We start from the raw sequence: 23,926 nt of genomic DNA on the forward strand, positions 1-23,926 counted from the left end.
ATTATTCCTCACTGATTTGGGATCCAAATAATATAACAGCGATTTTACATAAGTGGTTGGTAACTTTTGGGAAGTAACTATTATTACAATTTATTTTGAAAATGTCATGTTAAGATTGGACATATTTAAGAGGTGGCAAGCTCAAACAAAGATTTGCAAAACTTGAAAAACCATTTTTTAAAATGACCGTAGTTTAGAAAATGTCATGTAGAGTCAAGTCCGTGCATATCTTCAGCTGCTTTGGGGATTGCCCAAGTATTATCCCTCACTGCTAACATATCAAAATGTATTTCAGCTAATTAAGCCATTGATATTCACTTCTAATCCCAATCTAACATTATCCAGTTCTTGCTCACATTTGCAGTTGGAAGACTAACTTAACTAACATATGTATAAAAATAGTAACATTGGATGGACAAAAATTTTGCTTCCTGAACATTATGGGGTATACCTTGTAGGTTTTTGGCTGCTAATCATGAAAATAACCTGTAATTAAATCTATCACGTGCTGTTTTATAGAAACTTTGTTTTTACTCAATAAGCAATATACCCCATTCAGTACTTCTTGGCTGTGCTACACACATGAAAGAAATATATGAAAACATGGAACTGTTGTTGAAGCACATCTAATACACAAAGTACAACTGGAATATCTGTGGAGATTCAAAAGTAGTGGCTCTGTAATGCAACTTGGATATGCCAAGTACTATTGTTACATATGCAAATGGCACAGCCATTCAAGAGAGTCACATTATATTAAAAAGAAATGGCCATTCTGAAAGAATTTGGTTCCAGGATAGAAAAATGTGCACATGAACCACTTCTTGGCCCGGCAAAGATATTTTTACCTCTGCAAATCAGATACATGATCAAGGGCAAGCAATCTGAAGATCTGTTAGTGGGGCCAGAAAAAATTCCCTGGAAAACATTCAAGGATGTTGATTTTTTGGGGGAGGGAGCAACTACAGAGCACCAAACAACATTCAGCTGGTTGACAAACTTCTTACAACATAAAAAGCCACAAAGTGTAACATGTCAGTGAAGATTCATTTTCTGCATTCACCCTTGGACTTCTTTCCCAAATATCTTGGTGCAGTTTGCAGCAAACATGGTGAAAGTTTCACCAGGATATTGCCTGATGGAAAATTGGTATCAGGGCAACTGGAATCCATCAGTGCTGGCTAACTATTGTTGGACACTGCAGTGAGATGCATCAGACACTGTGTACAAACAAAAATCAGCAGCAAAACACATTTGGCCCTGTTGAACTCATGCAACATGTCAGAAACATTATGCAATTAAATACATTATATGGTAGTCATTAAAAGTTAATTTTGTAATTGTCATGATTCCTACATGATACAGTCATTCTGAAATTATATCTGTGTTCTGTTTGAAGGGATCTACCATAATCACCAATAGTTTTTTAGGAAGCAAAACCTTTGAAAAAAATTGTTGTCTGCTATAATCATTAGCACAAAACAATTAAGCCCTCTTCATTGAAAGTCATGGACCATAATCTCCCATGTTGCTCCAGAGTAGAGAAATAGGATAGATGCTTTTCAATTTAATCAGTCTATAGCTTAAGAGAGAGAGAGAGAGAGAGAGAGAGAAACTGGCCCAGATAGCCTCCATGTCAAAGCAGGTTTAGAACTTTGGTCTTTCCGTTTTAAGTGCACCACCTTCATCACTAAACCATGTTGGTTCTCTTTCTCTCTCTAGTATTACAAATTCATTTATAACTAGTAATTAAATGGATTGTTTTGAGTTTGGAATATAATAGGTTAGATCAGATATGTCTCCTGTCACTCACAAAATGTCACAATTTGAAAACTGGGTTATATGGAAAGTTTCATTCTGATTCTTTTTCTCACATCAAATTGGTGCTATACAAGTAGTCCTTGACTCACAACTATTCGTTTAGGGATTGAAAGTTACAACGGCTCTAAAAATAAAGTGACTTTTGACTGGTTCTTGCCCTTACGACTATCACAGCATCGGTACAGTCACATGATCAAAATCCAAGTGTTTGGTGGCCGATGTGTTTCTAATGGTTGCAGTGTTCCAGGGTCATGTAATTGCATTTGCAACTTTCCCAGATGTCTTCTGATAAACGGTGTTAATGGAGATGCTGGGTATTGCTTAATGACCAAAACAACTGCAGTGATTTGTTTAAAATCCATGGCAAAAAAAAAGGTTATAAAATTGAGGGTGACTTACTTAACAACTGCCTTCCTTAGAAATGGAATCTCTGATCCCAATTGTGGTCATAGTCAAAGAATAACCATTTTTAAACATGGTTTCATGGTAAAGAATTAAGAGAGCAACTTGGTGTGGTGTTTAAGGTGCTGGACTAGAAAGGAGGAGTAGGAGGGGGGAGAGGGAGAAGATCAACAACAACAACAACTTACTAAGTCTATGGGGGAACAAAAAGTTTTTCTTCGGTATTAAGCCAAAGACTAGAATTCCGAGCCTCTTTTATGCATGAAAATCTGGATGGATTTGGCCCAGTAACTCTCTCAGCCCAGCCCACTTCACAGATTTGTTGATATGGAGAAAACAGGAGGCAGGAGTATTAAGTAAGTTTGCTACCTTGAATTCACTCCCCACACCCTCACCCTCACCCTCCCTCACACAAATACAGAGACAGACACACACACACACAAATGTGTGGCCGCACAACAACAAAAAAAGTTTCTCCAATTGAACAGGACTTATTAAGTTACTTATTAAGTACTGCAAGGTGCAGTTTGACACCTGAACCTGTTGTGGATTCCAAATTTGAAAACAGCTGTTTTGCTAATTAACTTTGTACCTCTCCTATCTAACAAATGTATGTTATAAGTAAAATTACCACTTTAATATCAGAAGAACGTCTGCAACCACGAAGACAAAACAACACCCCAGAAACTTGGAAAAAATATTGCAACAGATTACTATGCTTTTATGTAATTGCTGTGATGTTTTTCAAACAATTATATGCAACTCTTATCACATCAATATTTTCCCAATATACTAATAACAATCTTGTACTGTATTGTAAGTCTGTGCAACCTGTGTAAAATGCTCTGGCTAATATATAATTCTGCTTTGTGAGTAAGGGAGTTTTTAAATAAAAAAAAATTAGAAAACTGGAGTGGGCTATGGCATTATCTTGTTCTTAATACGTACTGATATGGATTGCTAGCAACCATGTTTTTCAAATACAAAGATATTCTGTCTGTGATAATTTGTTTGACAATTTGTGCTAATGATTTTTCTGCTCAACATTTCTCTCAGTAGAAAATATCTTGTCTTCTGCTCATATTCTATGAAGTGGGTTCTAAGTACTAAAGTAAGGTGATGTACTTAATTCAAGCAGCTGTAATCTAAGAGAAGCTGAAATATTTCCCCTTTTTCAACTATGAGAATGGAAATTTCAAAGAGGATGTTACTTGTTAAGACTCTTGTGATTTAATCATTAGTAAGTATTAGGAATTAAGACTGCTGAATAAACATGAATGATAATTAATAGATTCTTTGTTGAATTCTCCTATGAAACCATCTGGTGGTCTAATGACGCATGCAAATAGATAATTTATTTCATTTGGAAAATTGAATATTGAATAAAGAATTAGATATTTGTAATTAAGAGCACACCAAAAGCTAAAGCAAATACAGAAAAGAATAAGGAAGGTGGATATGTTTAGAAAAAATTAAGCAGATATAAGTAAATACAGGAATGAGAACTATGAGACTACCCGTAGGGCCTGATCCCCCCATTGATTCAACAGATGTTGCTGGGCAATTTAGGCCACCCAATGAGCGAGCGCACATGGCCGCCTCACTGACTCCAGGTGAACCAGTCATCCCCAAAGAATACTTGGACCTGGTGGAGGTGTTCAGTGAAAAAGAATGTGATGCCCTAACCCCTCACAGACCCAATGACTGCTCCATCGAACTGGTGCCCGGAGCCAAACTCCCACGCCCGAGGATGTATGCTATGTCCCCCCTCGAAATGGAGGAGATGCAGCGATATGTGAACAAAAATCTAGCGAGGGGGTTTATCAAACGGGCCAAATCTTCCGTGGGAGCCCCTGTGTTGTTCAAAGAGAAAAAAGATGGGTCTCTTCGTCTCTGCGTAGAGTACAAGGGACTCAATGCTGTAAGTGTGGAAAATAAATACCCCCTCCCCCTCCTAAAGGATTTATTGACCCATTTGGCTAAGGGGAGTGTCTTCACTAAGTTAGACCTAAGAGAGGCATACTACCGGGTGAGAATAAGAGAGGGTGACGAGTGGAAAACTGCCTTCAACTGTCCTATGGGGAGCTATCAGTTCAAAGTCATGCCATTTGGACTACAGGGGGCCCCAGCTGTATTTATGCAGCTGATTAATGAGGTTCTACATGATCACTTGTACAAAGGGGTTTTGGTGTATCTTGATGATATCCTACTATACAGCTCAAATATGACTGATCACATAAAGTTAGTGAGAGAAGTGTTAAAGAAACTATTGAATGCCAAGCTGTATGTCAAATTGTCAAAATGTGAATTTCACCAAACCCAATTAGACTATCTTGGCTACTGAATTTCCAATGAGGGTATTGAAATGGATCCAGCCAAGGTAAAAACTATAATCGAATGGCAATCCCCAAGGACTCGCAAACAGCTCCAAAGCTTTCTGGGTTTTGCCAACTTTTATCATCAATTCATCCCTTCTTTTGCCGAGATTGCCCTTCCTCTTACAGAACTACTCAAAACAGGCAAAGGAGGAGGGAAGCCACGACCGGGCCAACCACTAGCATGGACAATGAGCTGTCAAACAGCTTTTGAGAATTTAAAGAGAATTTGCCGCTGAACCGGTTCTAAAGCACCCCTGCCCAGGGGAACCCTTTGTGATTCAAGCCGACGCCAGCGATGTGGCGGTTGGAGCAGTGTTACTTCAAAAGAACAAAAATGGGATCCTGCAACCCTGTGCCTACACTTCTAAGAAATTCACTGAGAGCAAGCGAAGATGGGCAATCTGGGAGAAAGAGGCCTTTGCATATAGGTGGGCGCTATTGAACTGGTGACACGATCTAGAAGGGAGCAAGGTGCCATTTGAGGTATGGACAGATCACAAAAACCTGGAGGCACTGAAAACTCCCTGCAAATTGTCACCAAAGCAAGTACGGTGGGCACAGTACTTTAACCGCTTCAGCTTCACTCTAAAGTACATATCAGGAGGAAAGAACTTGCTAGCTGATGCGCTATCCCGGTTACCCCAGTACAAAAGCGAACGAGAGCAGGTTAATGAGGCAATTATTCCCAATCCACAAACTGCCTCTCAATTTACGCCTCGCGGGGTCCCCAGTCCTGATGACCCTGGAGTGAGTCATTTATCATGAATTGTTATTTATCACGATTCAAAGAAGGTTTTTCTGTTATGAATGAAAGTGTCACTGACTGCTAAAACAAAAGAAAAATCAAATGCTTTTCTAGGTTTAAAAAGAATTGATAATAAGTAATTGCTTATCCAAATGAAAACAATGATCAAGATAAACTTCACGCAATTAATCTCCCACATGCCACAGAAACCTGTCTTCTTTTTAATATATTTAATCAATTTTGCTATTTTTCATTTTAAATATACAAACATTTGTCTTACATGCATTGATATAAATATTTTTTAATTTGATTGACTAACTCACAACGTTTGGACCCATTCTACCTGTTTTCGTGTAGTTATCCAGTTTGAGCCTATTCCTGCTTTGTATTTACTTACATGTGTGTATCTTTCTGTGTATGTGTGTGAGCATACATTTATAAGAGAAGGAGAATAAGAGGTAAAATATTAGAGGTATTTGCACATACATATACCCAGATGATTCACACAGAACCTATGCAATCCTGCAAAGAGACTATGATTCTGACTTTATCCACAGCTGGCCTGGGCCTCTGTATTCTCAGATTTCCTCATCTCTACTTTACCTGTGTTTAATTGTTATTCCACAGTACAGCAAATTTTTAAATTATCCAAATAAATTGGAGTAGCTATATATCTCTTTCAAGAGAAAGCTAGGCTTAATTCTGTCCTGCTATTAATTTATTTGACAATAGTAAACCTCTGATTTAACAACTACATAAGGTGTGCATATGCTCATAAATTAGGCAGCCGATTAAGTCTAAGATCTCTGCTTAAGTATTTTTTTTTAAAAAACAGACATATTATTTGTAGAAAGATAATAGTTTTAAACTTTATTCTCTCAAATATAGAATAAAGGAGATTGTAAAAAAGCTTAGAGACTTTGCTTACATATGTATGGAAAAAGAGTTAGCAGTAATACTTGAATGCTAAGAAGCACTAGCCTTCTGAAAAGAGGTTGCTGGGATTTGAGAGGGAACAAAGGAAAGATTTGTTCAGTCTCAATTTCCTAGTTCACACACTATTCAGTTTCCTACTTCATCCAACCCATAAATATATTAACACAACAAAATCCATTTTTCAGAGTTTTGCAATGTTCAGATATGTATATAATAGGAAAACTATGAAGATTACTGCACTATAGAAAAAAAACACTTGCATTATGTGAGTAAAAATATGTATGAAAATGAATACTTTTGGATTTGTTTTGGCCAAGAGGTTAAAAAAAGAATCCTAGTTGAAAATGTAGTTCAGTCTACATTTGTGAGGCTAGTTGTCATGTCTTCTAACAGAATCAGAATAGAATAGAGCTGGAAGGGACCTTGGAGTCTTCTAGTCCAAGCCTTTGCTCAAGCAGGAGACTATACCATTTCAGACAAGTGACTGTCCAGTCTCTTAAAAACCTCCAGTGATGAAGCATCCACAACATCTAAAGGCAAGCTGTTTAATTGTCCTCACTGTTAGGAAGTTTCTCCTTAATTCCAGGTTGCTTCTCTCCTTGATTAGTTTCCATCCATTGTTTCTTGTCCTGCCCTCTGGTGCTTTGGAGAATAAGTTGACTAATTGGTAGTTTCTATTTGTGCATGTTGTCTGCTAGTCTTTTGATCATGTGGATCTATTTCAGTCAGGTTTTAGGATAGAATACAGTATGGAGATAATGTTGATTCTTTGCAGGGTTGGGACAGGGGTGATGCATCCATACTTGGATTCTTTGGTCTTTCAGAGGCTTTCAGTACTAACAAAATTGTCTGACTGCAGGAATTGGAAATGGGAAGTGTTATGTCCTGGGCCTGCTGAGTGCAGGTGCAGGAAGCTGGAGAGAACCCGGGCAGACCACGTGGATGCCCGGGACCAGACAGGCTGTCTCCGGCCTATTGTGCATGAGCAAGATGGGAGAATCTGTTGCATTGATTGGTTGACACTGTCCCTGCAAAGGGGTATAAAAGGAATCCGCGCCATTTTGTGTTGGTTCTGTTGTGATCTGAATAAAGAGAAGACTGTTGTTACTTCTGCCTCGTCTCAATGCCTTTACATCGAAAAAAGAACAGGAAGTATCATACTTTTCATCCTATCTCTATGGTCAATTACTGTGGCTTTTATACGAACGGGGTGAAGGGGGTCATGATTCTTCATTTGTGAGGTGCCTCGGGTTCAACATTCCTGCTCTTCCCATTTAACATGTAATTGAGATTGCCAAGCAAATAATCAGTTTAGGATCCAATATCATCAATATGCAGGTAATATGTAGTTGTACATTTCAACCCAAAGTGGTGCTATAAATGTTCTGATTCCAGTGTCTGGATGCTGTTTGGACCTCACTATAGTTAGGAAGAGATTTAGACCTCACTATAGTTAGGAAGAGATTTAGGCTCAATTCTAACAAAATTAAGTTGTATGGTCTCCCTGGATTTGGGATTTTTCTTCATTTTTGGTTTTGCATGGGGTGGTACTTCTTCATTTGAAGCTAATGCACAACTTTGGGATCACTCATGTGTAGAACAGGAGACCATTCAGATAGTCACTGGCTCTACATAGGATCAACCCCACTAGTTAGACCAGACTGAGAAATTACTTTTATTGGGATTGGCTATAATAACAGAATCTTGCAGATCGGCTTGTGCTGAATATTCTCCTCCTTCTTATACTTCAGCAATTAGGGACGTATCTTTCTGAGCTAGTTCCAAATATTACCTGTTGTATATTTAAAATAATTTTCACCCCCAATTGCTCTAACAACAGATCTTGCATATCCCTATCAAGGTCATATTCTTTACTCTCTGCAGGATAGCCCAAAGCTATAGCTAGTTCAAAATGCAGTGGCATGGGCCGTAATGGGAGGTACCTTGATACACCCCATGGGTCATCAAGCTGCATTGGTTTTCAGTTTGCTTTTGGGTGCAATTCTAGTGCTGGTTATCATCAATTAAGCTCTCTATGGCATAGGGCCTAGTTATTTGGAGGACTCTCATTAGTGGTTTCCACATGTCCAGTAAGATTTGGCAGAGTGGATAACACTCTGGGTCCTTTCAATCAAACAATGTCACCAAGTGGAATCCCAGAAGTATACCTTCTCTGTCAGGGTATGTGTCCTCTACAACAACATTCTCTGGAGATTTGCACAGTTCCTTCTGTATAAAAATTTTACAAGTCTTTGAAAACATAGTTGTGTTTCTAGCTGTGGAGTCTCTGATTGATATTTTCTAAAGCAACATCTGTTTTGTCCTGATGCACATGTACTTTTCAGTTCTTTAAATATTTATTTTAATTAAATTATCTGCTCTGAGTCATTTGGGAGTCAGGTGGTTTTCTGAGTCTAAGTAAATAAATAAATAGGCCATCCAGTTTTTTGGAGTTCATATCTGATAGACCTATGGAAGGTGAGGCCACATGTTTGTAAAAACACATATTCATTCACCAGTGGTGATAAATAAATAATGAATTAATTCTTGCAGTATTGGATATCCAAGTTTCTTTTCTTTTTTTTTTTTTCTTTTTGGCTGGTGGAAGAGAAGTTGACTCTCTTAGCAGTAGAAAGAAGCCCGATCGAACTTTGGCACTTACTTTTCCAGAAGCTATAGTTGGTTTAAACTACAGTGTCTCAAGTTATAATGGTCATTCTCCTTGTGCCCACCTGTCATCATTACTTTGTGAACTGCACTGGTAATCAGTTGACTTTGTGCAATTCAAGGTGCTTGTGGTAACCTATAGGTTTAACACCATCAAACATTTCCAAAGCACCTGAAGGCCAGACAAGGATTAATAAATGGAAACTGATCAAGGAGAGATTCAATCTAGAAATAAGGAGAAATTTTCAGACAGTGAGTACAATCAACCAATGGAACGGTTTGCCTTCAGCTGTTGTGGGAGTTTCATCACTGGAAGTTTTCAAGAAGAGACTGGACTGCCATGTGTCAGAAATGGTGTAGGATCTCCGGCTTGGGCAGGGGGTTGGACTAGATGACCTACAAGGTCCCTTCCAACTTTTTTCTAATTCTGATTCTAACATTTACCCCTCCCAGGTGCTTAGGAAGAACTCGATAGGTAGATAAAAATACCATATCCAGCCTAAACATCTGATTGTCTGTGTGACCAACTAGAGTAATAAAAATAAACTAGCAGTGGTGATTCAATAGTTAGCCTTGGATGCCACTTAGACATCAGTTACAAAAAGCCACACTGCTTGGATGCACACATATACTACAGCAATGCATTACGATCTCCTAATTCTTGAGAAGAATGCAGCTAAAGAACTTGGCACTGTGGTTTCACATTATTGTATATGTAATAATAGTAAATCTACTTAGTGAGAACCGTTGGAGGCTGTAGTTGAGGCATAAGGTTATTTAGCTTAGCTGACGTAGGACATCAGTTTCCTTGGCCACCAGTAAGCTGTTAAACATCTGCATAGCATTTTGGACTGAGCAACCTTCATGCTTCTATTCCTATATGCTAACAGCCACCAGCAAAGCTGCTGGCACTGTAATGTAGATGCATTTGACAACATTGCTGTTACAAGCCTAATCTTGGGAGCTCAAATTAGCACAGTAGGGATGCTTTGCATGTGAAACTGCAAAATAGTGCAGCATAACACAGAAGCAGGAAATCTGATGCTAAATTTCTACAGCATATGTGTCTGAGGTAAATTTGGCCTCTCAGAGGCTTAAGTGCTCCCTCTAATGTTAGCGTTAAAGCCTTCAGATGCTAGTTCTTTTCCTTTGTTTGTAACTGCTGGCAATTGCTGTAGCCACTTAGGAAAGTGAATTAATCCTTTCCTCTGTGTGGTGGTAGACAAAGGGGATGAATCATCATATTAAATGTATAGGTTATCTTTCTTGGAATGTGCGTCATGTCAGAAGGTTTATTACACTGAATGAGACTCATCTCCTTGGGGAATTCTGGAGGTAGAACTGAGTGAATGAGTGTGTGTTCTTACTGAAGCAAGAAGGACGGTTTCCTTATAAACTAAAAGAATGGTGATTCTTCAAGCTGCTTCATCTTCTCTCTTAGAGCAAGAATAATAAGTTAAAATACATGAAGATATACTGTTAAAAGTCTCATATTTTTCATTAGATTCCAACAAGCAAATAGTATGTAGCATAGCTTATAGCATAGTGTATAAAGTTAAAGATTCCCTTAAGTCAAGTTTGAGACTTGTGTGATGCAGCCAAACATTTTTTTTTGGCAACTATAGAGAAGTGGTTTGCCAATGTCTTCTTTGAGCATGTTTTCAACCATTATATCTAACCTATAGCCCTGGGATTCCTATGGATGAACTAATCAAGACCTAATCTGCTTAGCTTATGAGTCCAAAGAAAACTGACCAAAAATGAGACAAGTCATATATTATCCTACATGTAGTAAACTGCTACAGTCTTTCACCCTGCACTCCCCCCAACCCATTCCCTGATTCCCCAAACTCCAGAGATGGTTCTGTAACAAGCTAAAAGGGAATGCACTAGAAATTTCATCACATTTATTTTAAAACTGTGGGTGTTTCTGGGGAAAAAAAAGAAATCTAACTTGCTTAACTGTAGCTTCCTGAAAATGTAACCTCTACAGAATTGCAGAGCTGATGTGGCTAGCCACAGATTAAAATCTAAGTTTGCAGTCCAACCTGATGATTTTTTAACAGACATAGCAGGACACTAATTGATAGAATTATAATTTGATTATTGTGATATGCTTCACTGTATGTTTTTATATTACAACTGCAAACAATTCTTCAGATCCCCTAAAGGGCTTTCCTGAAACTTTTAGTCTCCCAATACTAACCTTGTTGTTAGTTTTTTAAAAATAAAATATTATTTACAATCAAATAAAAAACAAAACTAAAATAAAGAAGGTTTAGTATTATCCATCCATTCACCCTCCCCTCCCCCAAAATGCCAGTTGGGGTGTTTGGGTCCACTTAAATTGATATAAAGTTGTTAAAAGAAAAATTTCATCAGGATCCAGTCCAAGCCAGGAATGAGCAAAATGGAGACTGCTTTAGAAAGGTTATATTTATTGAAGAGCAGAGCCAGACAGAAATGTAGCTCTGGTAAAGCTGCCATACGTAGCTGGGAGTGGTGGGTTTTTATACCTTTTTGGTCTTTTGGGTTTGGAGTTGTTCCTGTGCCATGAACTTTGACCTGAGGATCAATGTGTTCTTCTGGTATTCTGATGGTGGTGGGTTAATCCTATTATGTCCTAAAGATCATATCCTGCTTCCCTGGGGCTGTGGCTGATGGCTATGTCCTGTGTTGGAATTTTTGGGTGAGGGGTTGTTGGTTCTAGGGATCTTTTGTCTTTCTAATCCCAACAGCTCTAAGCTTCCTGGCTCCAGTTTTTCTGAAAGGATTATCAGATCTGCATTTCTACAGACCTGGTTTCTGCTTGGGGCAGAGAGACTTGTAGGGTGGTGGTTTCTGCCTTTAAGATCCTTTTGGGAAATATAATATTCTGCCTTTTTAATATTCCCCAAAATATTTCCTTCTCTGGGGGGGGGGGTGGTCTGACTTCCCACAAAGAGAAATATAAAGAGACTAAATCTGAACAAATATGATTTTTTAGTTCCTCAGTTTATCTAAATCTGCAACTGCAAACAGTTGCCTCATCTTCCTCTCTCCTCCCTCTCCCCTCTCTCTCACACACATGTAACAGTATAAATGGTATCTTGCTCAATAGTAGTAACTGTGAGAGGGATTTCAGAGTCCTAGTGGACAATCACTTAAATATGAGCCAGCAGTGTGCTGCAGCTGCCAAAAAAGCCAACACAGTGCTAGGTTGCATTAACAGAGGGATAGAATCAAGATCATGTGATAATACCACTTTATAATGCCTTGGTAAGGCCTCACTTGGAATACTGCATCCAGTTTTGGTCACTACGATGTAAATAAAATGTTGAGACTCTAGAAAGAGTACAGAGAAGAGCAACAAAGATAAGTAGGGGACTGGAGGCTAAAACATATAAGGAACGGTTGCTGGAATTGAGTATGTCTAGTTTAATGAAGAGAAGGACTAGGGGAGACATGATAGCAGTCTTCCAATATCTCAGGGGTTGCCACAAAGAAGAGGGAGTCAAGCTATTCTCCAAAGCACCTGAAGGCAGGACAAGAAGCAATGGATGGAAACTAATCAAAGAGAGTAGCAACCTAGAACTAAGAAGAAATTTCCTGACAGTTAGAACAATTAACCAATGGAACAACCTGCCTCCAGAAGTTGTGAATGCTCTAACACTGGTAGTTTTTAAGAAGAGACTGGACAGCCATTTGTCTGAAATGGTACAGGGTTTCCTGCTTGAGCAAGGGGTTGGACTAGATGACCTCCAAGGTCCCTTCCAACATTATTATTATTATTATTATTATTATTATTATTATTATTATTATTATTATTATTATTATTATTATTATTTACACACATAATAATAAAGTTGGAAGGGATCTTGGAGGTCATCTTTCCAGTCTCTTCTTAAAAACCTCTCTTCGTTAAACTAGACATACCCAATTCCAGCAACCGTTCCTTATATGTTTTAGCCTCCAGTCCCCTAATCATCACTGTTGCTCTTCTCTGTACTCTTTTTAGAGTCTCAACATCTTTTTTACATCATGGTGACCAAAACTGGATGCAGTATTCCAAGTGGTGGCCTTATCAAGGCATTTAGTAATGACTTTGTTTGCCTCTAGGTTTCGCTGATTCATTGCTTGATTATCTTTTCCAGAATCTTCCCAGGTATTGAGGTCAGGCTGATAGGTCTGTAGTTTCCTGGATCCATTTTTTGAAGATGGGAACTATATCAGCTCTTTTCCAGTCCTCTGGTAGTTCCCCAGTGCTCCAGGATCTTTGAAAGATATAGTTCAGTGGTTCTGAGAACACATCTGCCAGTTCCTTCAGAACCTTGGGGTGTAGTCCATCTGGTTCTGGTGATTTGAACTTGTCTAGGATGGACAGGTGCTCACTTACCATTTACTTGCTTATCTTAACTTGTGTTTCTAATCTGATTTTTACGGTTTAGACTGTTTTTTCCCTTTTTGTAAAGACGGATGCAACAATCTTCGAATATACAATCCAGGTATCTGATTTCTACACCTGTATAAATTTCTAAAGAAAAGGCTGTAGCATCTGGTGCATTTTAAGGAGCTTAAGAACAATTTATACTACACAGATTAAGAAAGTATTTTTGAAATGGAAGTGACATTATCTTAAAATATTGCTATGACAAAGACCCTACTTGTACTACAAATATGCAACACAATTTGGGCAGTTTGTCTTTCAAAGAGATTTTAAGAAGAGTTGTTGCTTGTCTTTTTCCTTTTTTAAACAAAATTGGACTTTGAATAATCACCCCCAAATAATTCAAATAAGCTCTGATGTGAGTTATCAAATTGTTATCTTTGAATAGTCTATTACAGCACAGAGACATGATACTTTATATGACATAGAAACATTGGGGTTGGACTAGAAGATCTCCAAGGTACTTTCCAACTGTGCTATCTGTTAATATTCAAGACAAGTCCTGAAAATATTTGATTGCCTTATTTTGATTGTTTTATTTATACATTACTCTAGATATTCATGGATAAGCTGAGAATTTTTGGTGCCAACAGACTCCCGAAAAATGGCTTTGGCATATCCACGGATGGGCTTATCTACAGGTACTGAATATATGGTAATACTTTTAAAAACTACTTGTATATCCTGTATATTATGGGTGTCAAACTCACCGTGTCACGTGATGTGTTGCGACGTATCGTGACTTTTTTTACAGTGCCGGAGCTGAGGTGGGCACGGCCTCTACATGATACAATCAGCCCCTGGGCCGGCAGTTTGACACCCCTGCTGTATATGTTCACAAATAAGCTTATGTATGGCTAAGACAGTTCTCAAATTTTTAATTAAAATGTCCCATCCAATTTCGACTAATTGTAGAAATTGAAACATATGAAGATTTGGAAGGCTTGGTTTATCAGTGGGTGATGCATTTTTCATGGTATCTTGGCAAAAAAATTTGAAAGTCAGCTTATCCCTGAGAACAGGCAGTCCTCGACTTATAGCAGTTTATTTAGCGACTGTTTCAATGGCACTGAAAAAAGTGACGTATGACTGTTTTTCACACTTAGATCACTGCGGCATCCCGCTTGGCAACTGACTCATATGCATGACGGTTGCAGTGTCCCGGGGTCATGTGATCCCCTTTTGTGATCTTCTGACAAGAAAAGTCAATGGGGAAGCCAGATTCATCTAACAACCGTGTTAGTAACTTAATAACTGCAGTGATTCACTGTGGTAAGAAAGGTCATAAAGTGGGGGCAAAAGTCACCTTACAACTGTCTCACTTAGCAACAGAAATTTTGGACTGAACAGGATTACCTGTATATACAGTATATTAATTTCTAAAGCAGAGTACATTCTTCCTATTCACAGTAGTTCTGTTTTTCGCTTTTAATCCTTTTGAAATCTGTCCGACTCCATTCACTGAAAATAATCCTCATGGCAAAGAGTTCAAAGGAATAGTTTGATACATTCAAAGCCCCTATCCTAAAGCACTAGGGCAGCCACATCCTGAGGGAAGGTTAGAGTGGTACTTTGAGGGCCTTCCTGGGTCATCCCCCTATGTCTGTGCATGCAGAGATTTTTTTCTTTTGCCAGTAGCCCAGGCAGAATGATTTTCTCTGTATGCAAGTGCAGTATAGCTCTTTCATGAAAACCATTCAAAGGAATCAGCTGCCTCAGTACTGTGAGGAACTATGTTTCACTCAATTTGATGTAATTTGCAAAGCAGTTCTCTAAATGCTTTTTACATCAATAATTCTCCTCTCTTCCCTGAAGTGTTTTGCATGAGTCATATTTGCTTCAAGTTCCTTTCTTTCCCTCATACCCACCACTCAGTGCCACCATTCACAAGCACTCCGTTATTGGGTTATTTTTCCTAGCTCTCATTCTTTGGGGTAAATCTTTTGAAGGATTTTATAACATTGACAATGAAGATATTGAAGTGGTGAACAGTTTCTGCCTTTGGCGATCAACTATCAATAAGGTGACCACTTTTTTACAATGAAAAGGAGGACACAAATAAATTGAAAAAAATATCATAAATAAAAGAAACATTCTATTCATTGCAACAATAATACAGAATACACTATAATATGATAAATGCATAATAAAAAAACATTTGTAACAATAACATTTTATACTGTAATTATGCTTACATGCTGCATCCCCACCTGCAGCCGTCCCACCAGCACTGCTGCCCCACCGTGTAGAGCAGGCCCCATGGCTCCTAAAGCACCAGCTGTGCCAGCTCCAGCCCTGGGGGGCAGCCCGCCATCAACACACCCCGTCTGCAGTCGCCCTGCCTGCAGCCGCCCCGCCAGCACCACCACCCACCCTGTGCAGCCCCGTGTAGAGCAGGCCCCGTGGCTCCCACAGCATGGGGGGCAGTTGGCCACTGCCGCCCCTCACACCCCCGCCCGAGGCAGCCCCGCTGCCCCTGCCTCTTGCACCCGCAGCCATTATTGCCCTAGCAGGGCCAAAGATCAAGAGAAAGTTACCGTGGTGTCGCCGCTCCAGTCTCTTCCAGGTATCTTCGGGACTAACTAGGAGATGGTGTAGTTGGGTAGCAGGGAGGGGTGCAAAGTTCCTGCCAATTCACCTTCGCTGCAGACAAGTTACATGTGCAAAGTTTGCCAGTCGGGTGTTTTGGCGTGCTCAGCAGCAATTCCTATTGGCTTTCAAAAGCCAATAGGGGGAGTAGCACAGCTCATACAAAAAAAATCATCAAAAAAGGTGCCGGAACACCATTCTGAGTGTTCTATGAGAAAAAAAAGCCCTGCAGATTAGTCTTCAAATATCCAAAAGGAGGACATGTAGGAGGACACATTTCGAGGGAGGACAGAACTCACAAAAGGAGGACTGTCCTCCTTAAAGGAGGATGGTTGGTCACCTTACTATCAACAATAAATGAACAGTCAAGCAGTCAAGAAATATTGCACACATTGGCACATGGTAAAGTAGCAATGAAAGCTTTGGAAAAGACATTCAAATGTTGGGATGTGTCTATGCCTGCACAGATCAGAAGCATACAGACAAAGGTTTTGTCATGCCTCCATTGGAGTCTGAATCTGCTGAGGAAAATGAGCTGGAACTGGACCCTATGGAGGTTGAGGGAGAGGTGTCTGTGGCTTCAGAGGAATGTGGGGAAGAGTAGGCCGAGGCAGGCCCGGGCCTTTCAGGATTGGGACAGGATGAACATGAGAGACAAGGATCAGGAGATGAGCAAGGGCACCCCCTCTGATCCTAGAGCATGGAGAATGGCGAGAAGGAGGGAACAACCAGGCAGGCTCAACTACTGGGGAGGAGAGCGCCCTGCCCCTCTCCACAAGGCACACTTGGAGACTGAGACTTAAGGAGATGCTGTGGGGAGGGGCATTTGTTGGGAACAAATGCTGATTTCTTGGAGTTTTGTGTGCTATTGCTGATCTTGGAAACAACTCTCTGATCTTTTGTTCTATGTTGTGATTTCTGCTTGAAAACCCTGAAACTCTGACCGTTGGACTGGCTGACAAACTTGATTTGGTGTTCAAAAACCTCAGATTGTATTTTGGCTTCTCTTCTGAAACTGCTCAGGCAAGTTTGTATTTCCACAGACTCGTTAGATTTTGGATGTATGTTTCATTCCTTGCTATCTACGTGGCCTTGAGTAAATTACTCTTCTAATCTAACTGTATGTGAAACTACTTGCAGCCAGAGGCTGCTAAAAGTGTGTGTATCTTACTTTGTTCTGGGGCTTGCCAGAAACATGGGAGCATTTGGGGAAAATTGGAGCAACTAAAGAGCGGTTTGAACTGCTAGTTGACTGTTTTGCCTCTGTGCTGTGCCCTGGGTCATCACAGGTTTTTCCTGTGACACTCTAGGGTAGTGAAACTTGAAGAAATAGGATAGCAAGACTAGTGAGGCTTCTGAATTTTGGTGTGTGAGAATATTCCTGAGAATACCGATTTTCAAAACAAGCATCAAGCTCCTTAGTTATCTTTTATGTTCACCACAAATGCTATTGGTACTTTTTACTTCCCCAGATTCTATTTTAAAACCTGTCCATTTGTGGCAATTACAAAAAAACATACAACAAAGTTTCCTATCTCCATCTTTCTTTGATCCCTGTTGTGGACAAGGTGGACCTTTACAAATACATCATGTACGTTCTGTTTTCTACATAAATGAGGGACACTTAATCCATCTCAGCCTTAGGAATTTCTGTTGAAGTTTGTTGGAAGGAATTTACTATATGCTTTATTGCACTACCTATTCTATATGACGGCAGCATCCAATGCTGTCATGACATGAATAAATTTAACTCTCCTTCATGGTAGCAGCTCTTGCATACATGGAAAGTTCTCTTCTGAGAAAATAATGCTTGTGCCATTGTTGTTTTTCTTCCCCCTAGCATTAAATTGTAATTGTTTTCTTTACTTAAAAAAACCAACCCACAACAACATTCTATCTCAGCTGATCTCAGGCCCAAACATTCAAAATGCTTCCAGGTAAATTAGGTGACACCCGATTTCCATTTATTTGCGAATATTCCATGGTGCGGATCTAGCCTAGAATCTGTCTCTGCATTTTTACCATAATAAATTCTTCAAAGTGGCTTTGCAATGTTAGGAGTTGACTGACCTCTTCTTACCCTCACTGATATATTCTTTTGTTTTGATGACAAAGAGGGTAAAAATATTTATAAGTGGTAAGTAACTTCTCTAATATACATAATTTCTAACAAGCTAAAAATCATTTATGTGACAAATATTGCAATTCTGAAAAGCAGTGTTGAAATAATAATCTTTTACTAATTCTGAAATATAAAACAGAACAGGAATATTGGTGAATGTGACGAGGGATCCTCTAAGAAGGCTTTGCTAATCCCTGCTTAGGGCAGGGTAATCACCTAAAAGGTACCTAAATGAATAATTTCATTCTCATGTGGGTTTCCTATATGAAGATTTTTCAGCTATTAGCTCTATCCTACTGCTCTTCTTTCTCTCTGTTTTAACATTTTTGACATCATTGAAATCAATCAATTAGTCAGTCAATGAATCGGATGCCTATTGGTTCTAATGAGCCGAGGTGGCGCAGCAGTTAGGGTGTAGTACTGCAGGCCACTTTAGCTGACTGTGTTCAGCAGGTCAGCGGTTCAAATCTCACCAGCTCAAGGTTGACTCAGCCTTCCATCCTTCCGGGGTAGGTAAAATGAGGACCCAGATTGTTGGGGGCAATGTAAGTAAGCATTGCTTACTGGTGTACACTGCTTAGAGCAGGGGTAGGCAACCCAAAACACTCAAAGAGCCACTTGGACCCGTTTCCCACCAAAAACAAAACACCGGGAGCCGCAAAACCCTTTTGATATCTAAAATGAAGATAACACTGTATATATCCTTTTTTACCTTTATTATAGGTGTGTGTGTGTGTGTGTGTGTGTGTATGCACACACACATTAAAAATAAAAGTAAAAATATGACTCTTGGGAATATCCATACTATTAAAACAATGATCACCAAGAGAATGCTTTAAGAGAATAAAATTACATACACACACAGGTAAAAAAGGATATATGCAGTGTTATCTACATTTTAGATGTCAAAAGGGTCTCTCTCTCTCTCTCTCTCCCTCCCTCTCTATCTGCCCTTGGTCTGCCACTCCTCTTCCCCCCCTCTCCCTCTCTCTCTCTGTCTCTCTCTCTGTCTCTCTCCCTCCCTCTCTATCTGCCCTTGGTCTGCCACTCCTCTTCTCTCTCTCTCTCTCTCTCTCTCTCTCTCTCTCTCTCTCTCTCTCTCCCTCCCTCCCTCTCTCTCTTTCTCTCTTTCTCTCTCTCTCTTTCTCTCTTTCTCTCTCTCTCTTTCTCCCTCCCTCCTATCTGCTGCTCACCTGGCAAGCTTCAAGCTGTTGTCCAACAAGCTCAGGGGTAAGCAACCTCGTCTCTTTTATGACTCATGGACTTCAACTCCCAGAATTTCTGAGTCAGCCTAGCTGGGCTAACTAGCTCTCTCTTGCCCTTCCTGCTTCCTGCAGAGACACAGCAAAGGGAGGAGCTCCGCCCAGTAAGCTTTTCAGCTCCTTGGAGAACACTGTGAGTGCACTCTCTTTTACACACACAAACAGAGAAAGAGAGAGAGAGAGAGAGAGAGAGAAGCAGGGAAGCGCAATTGCCTCTCTCTGTTTCTGTCTCTCTCTGCAAAGGCAGAGGAGGCTGGGAGCCACAGGGGAAGGCTCAAAGAGCCGCATGTGGCTCCAGAGCCGCAGGTTGCCGACCTGTGGCTTAGAGAGTGCTTGCACTTAAAGCGGTATATAAGTCTCATAAATAAATAAATAAATAAATAATGTGTCACCTGAAAAATAAAATACAGGTACTCCTTGACATATGACCACATTGGAGCCCAGAATTTCTGTTGCTAAGCATGACAATTGTTGTGAGTTTTCACCCATTTTACGATCTTTCTTGCCACCATTGTTAAATGAATCGCTGCCATTGTTAAGTTAGAAACAGGGTTGTTAAATGAATCTGGCTTCCCTATTGACTTTGCTAGTCTGAAGGTCGCAAAAGCTGATCCCATGACACTGCAGCCATCAAAAATATGAGTTAGATGCCAAGCATCTGAATTTTTTAAAATGATATTTTATTGATCTTCTATTTTTACAAATCATACAGTAAGTGCTTAGTAAACAACGTGCTGTCTGGGTTCATTTTTTACTTGAAGGTACATATTGAATTCCTGATCTCTACCCCTTTTCCCTGGCCAGTGGTAGCCTATATCCCATATTTGAAATTATTCTGTTTTCTTCTTCTTTGTCCTTCAATACCACTCTGTCCATTTCTACACATTCCGGTGTTTTCTTGATCCTCTCATCTGAATTTTGATCACATGACCACAGGGATGCTTCAATGGTCATAAGTGTGAAAAATGGTCACAACTATACTTTTTTCAATGCCTTTGTAATTTTGAATGGTCACTAAATGAACTGTTATTAAGTTAGAACTATTTGTAACAATAAGAGAGATTTTACTTTCATTTCTCTTCCTAGGTACTTTTTACATGCACAAATCATTTTAGTTTTTCCTTTGGTAAGTACTCAGACTGGAGGCTGAGCTTCTGGTGAATTTTACTGCAACAGTTGGCTTTGACTCTGATTATATCATTCAATTTGCTTTAATGACTTTGACAGAGATCAAAATGTGTATTTTGCTTCCAAATAATAATGCTAAACAGAATAGTGTTGTACATTCTTACAATTTCTAGGTTTCATTAAGAATTACAGTCAGAATCTAAAACTAATGGCTTATACATTAGTTCCAGGCAATTAAATAAGATTTGCTTTGAATTAGGATATTACCCTTTATTAGGTACTTTCTTGGATATTTGGGACTGTCATCATAAACTGTAAACTTTTGGAAGATATCAAAGGGTTGGGCAACGCCAAAATAGAATAATACTTGGGGAGGAACCGCAGCACCTTTGTTTACGTATAAGATACGTTATGCACAGTCTTTGCATAGATCCAGTTCTCTGTCCTATGTAAACTTGCAATCAATCTGGAAACACTGTACATGCTTCCCATATACAAAAATTCAACAAGGACTTTGCAGACATTCTTATTGTATCTTTAGAATCATCCCACTTTCAAACAGTCTAGTACATATGTATAAACATGTAAGTGACTTTTTAATAAATATGAACTACTAAGTACAAATCTAACATACAACTACAAACAGCAGCAAGGTATGGAGAAGCCGCAAAAAGACTATTTCACATTTCAAATAAAGAGAACACATTTGCTATATACAGGTTGAATTACCTGTTTATGAGTATTCATTAAAATATATACACAACTCCATAAGAATATAATTTTATTGAAGAGGGGAGCAACTATTTTTCTGAAAGTATAATTTTTATCATCTATTTAAAGTTAGGTTGCCAGGAGTTAAAACCTTTGTATGTATGCAGTATTTATAATATGGAATGTTTGGAAAATATAATGTGATTTTGAAAAAATATAGATGTGCTACTGATAGGAAGATCAGTAGATATGATAGAAATCTGAATATATTCCATCATAATCCACTTTATAATTCAAATTATAATCCAATCCCATATATATATTATGATATAGATTTCTTTGCAATATAATACTTGCATAACTGACAAATCAGATTGACACAACTAAATGGATTGGATTTGACAAACATAGGCTTAAAAATTACTAATATTTACTAATATAATGACATTGATACAATACTTATTTTATGCTTTAATCACTTTTTCTTCCTGTCTTTATGGCCAATAATTATGCCAGCAATACGCTGAGGCAATTAACAGATTATGCTTAATTTTACACAAATAATTTATTAATACACTATTCTTTAGGATCTAAAGCTATTTTATATGCATTCTTTTTCCATTGTCTAAAGAAACCAGATTTTTTTAAACTATATATTTTTCTTATTTGTGTAAATAAGAGCCCACTGTAGTAATAGGACAAAGACTTCAGTAATTTGATTTATTTTACTCATAAACTTGTTTTATAAATCTGATGTCTAGCAGTGGAGGTCTTGTCAAGAGGAATGCATGAAAAAAAAACAATCTGCAGTCAGCACAACTGGCATTTACAGTATATGCATACTGAATTATCTTTTCTGTTGAAGTTGATTTATTAAGGAGATTGTTTACCACTAAGAGCATATCTAGCTTTCTCAGTTTTTTATATTGAAATAAGGAGGAGGAGGAGGAGGAGGAGGAGGAGGAGGAGGAGGAGGAGGAGGTTGATCTATCTTGAAAACTTCCTATAATCTCTCCATTACAGTCCATAATACTAATAATGTCTATCATAGTCAACACAGTCAGTAACAAAACGAACTGGGAAAACTATGGCCAAAATATTCTGCAAGATGAATTCATTATTCTACAGCAAAAAATAAAAATTCACAGAAACCCAGCTAGACGAGTAGAAGATCCCTTTATTCTTAGGTTACAACATTTTTAGTGAGATTCTACCAAGATGACGCACATGAATAAAGGCATTGTATGGAGAGCTACAACTTAAGAGAAAAGTACAGGAACTAAGGAACATGTTCACAAATTGCCATTATGAAAAGACCTGTGGCTGCCTTTCTCAGACAATGTCTTTTGTTCTGGGCCACAGGAATGTAATATCATATTCCCCCCCAAGTCTATTTAAATATTCATTTTTAATAACCACCTAACCTTGGATAGCCTTTCAGTGCTATTTGTTAGCTTAAAGAAATTACAAAGGCCATTGATTTCCCCCCCCTGTCAAAATTGTTCTTGCTGAACTTGAATTTAATCTCTGCATTAGCAGATGAAATTGGCAAAAGGACATTTTGGAAGTATCTGGAATCTGTTAGAAGGATTATCTGAGGTGACATTGATATGCAATAGCCTCTAGGAACTATCTGTTCTTTTCTAAACTGTCCTCCAAGAGGAAAAGATATTAACTAAATTTTCCTTTTTTCTTTTTTAAAAAAATCAAACTCAATATTCTGCTGCTTGTCAAACAGACCAGGTTAGACATCATGGGCTCACTATAGAATTGTTGAAACCTTGGCCTAAATACTTTCCTTTGTTAGCTATAAACTATTGACTAGTCAGGAGGATTGAAACTGAAGGCATAATCCATATAGTTTTAATCATTCATTTTTAGCACTGGAGATACACAATATTTCTGTCCTCTGTTTGCCCAACTTTAAATGCAGAAACCAACTCTCCCATCTTTCCTTCCTAGATTTGCAGCACTCATTTGAAAAGCAGTCTGAAATTTATCAACAACACTAATCTCTTGACCTTTGAAGTTCAAATTGAAATTCAAATATAAGAAATTGCTTTTTTTAAAAAAAAATGACTTTGACTTTATTTTGATAACTCTTATTTATAGAAAAGTGTTCACCTGTAACTCTAACATCAAACTAAATTCCTCCTCCAAGTTTGCTCTGATCAGTATTGTCTTCTCAACCTAAAAAAAAATCATTTTTATGTCCCAAGACAAAAAAAACCATTCCTGAACAAAAGGCAAGGCAGCATGAGACAACATAAGGCATCCAGGAGAAAGTGTATTTTTGACTTTTCTTTGCCTATTGCAGAGATGTTTCTTCTTCAGAAAAGGAATGAGAAGAGATTTTATTATGCTATTGTCAGAAGATCTTCTTCATGATCCCCTAATCATAAAATGAAAATGCTTTGCCATTTATTATCCTCATGCAGTTGCCCTTATGCCATGCTTTAACTGAAGCAGCTTAAAATTTATTTAACTATTCTAGTTTTATATAAGGTTTCTTTTCAACATGGACTTAGTATATTTTAGAAAGAATGGGTCTATTGCTGTGGTGGTGCAGTTGTTAGATTTCAGTATTGCAAGCTAACTCTGTCCACAGGCAGGAATTCAATTCTATCCAGCTCAAGGTTGGCTCAGCCTCTCATCCTTCTGAGGTTGATAAAATGAGGACCCAGACTGTTGGGGTGGGGGGGAAGGCTGACTCAGAGCATTATGTAAAGCACTATGGAG

The 23,926-nt window shown here is 38.6% G+C and overlaps 1 long non-coding RNA gene across 1 annotated transcript in view; it reads left to right on the plus strand.

Moving 5' to 3' along the window:
- LOC120311405 overlaps positions 1-23,926 on the plus strand; it is a 130,178-nt gene that overhangs the window by 66,359 nt on the left and 39,893 nt on the right. Inside the window, exon 2 of the long non-coding RNA XR_005557608.1 lies at positions 13,931-14,016. This is a non-coding gene — a long non-coding RNA (uncharacterized LOC120311405). The remainder of the gene's footprint in view (positions 1-13,930; positions 14,017-23,926) is intronic.

Source organism: Crotalus tigris, unplaced genomic scaffold, assembly GCF_016545835.1.
Source record: "Crotalus tigris isolate CLP2741 ecotype Arizona unplaced genomic scaffold, ASM1654583v1 scf7180000017568.12009008, whole genome shotgun sequence".
Classification (NCBI taxonomy): domain Eukaryota; kingdom Metazoa; phylum Chordata; class Lepidosauria; order Squamata; family Viperidae; genus Crotalus; species Crotalus tigris.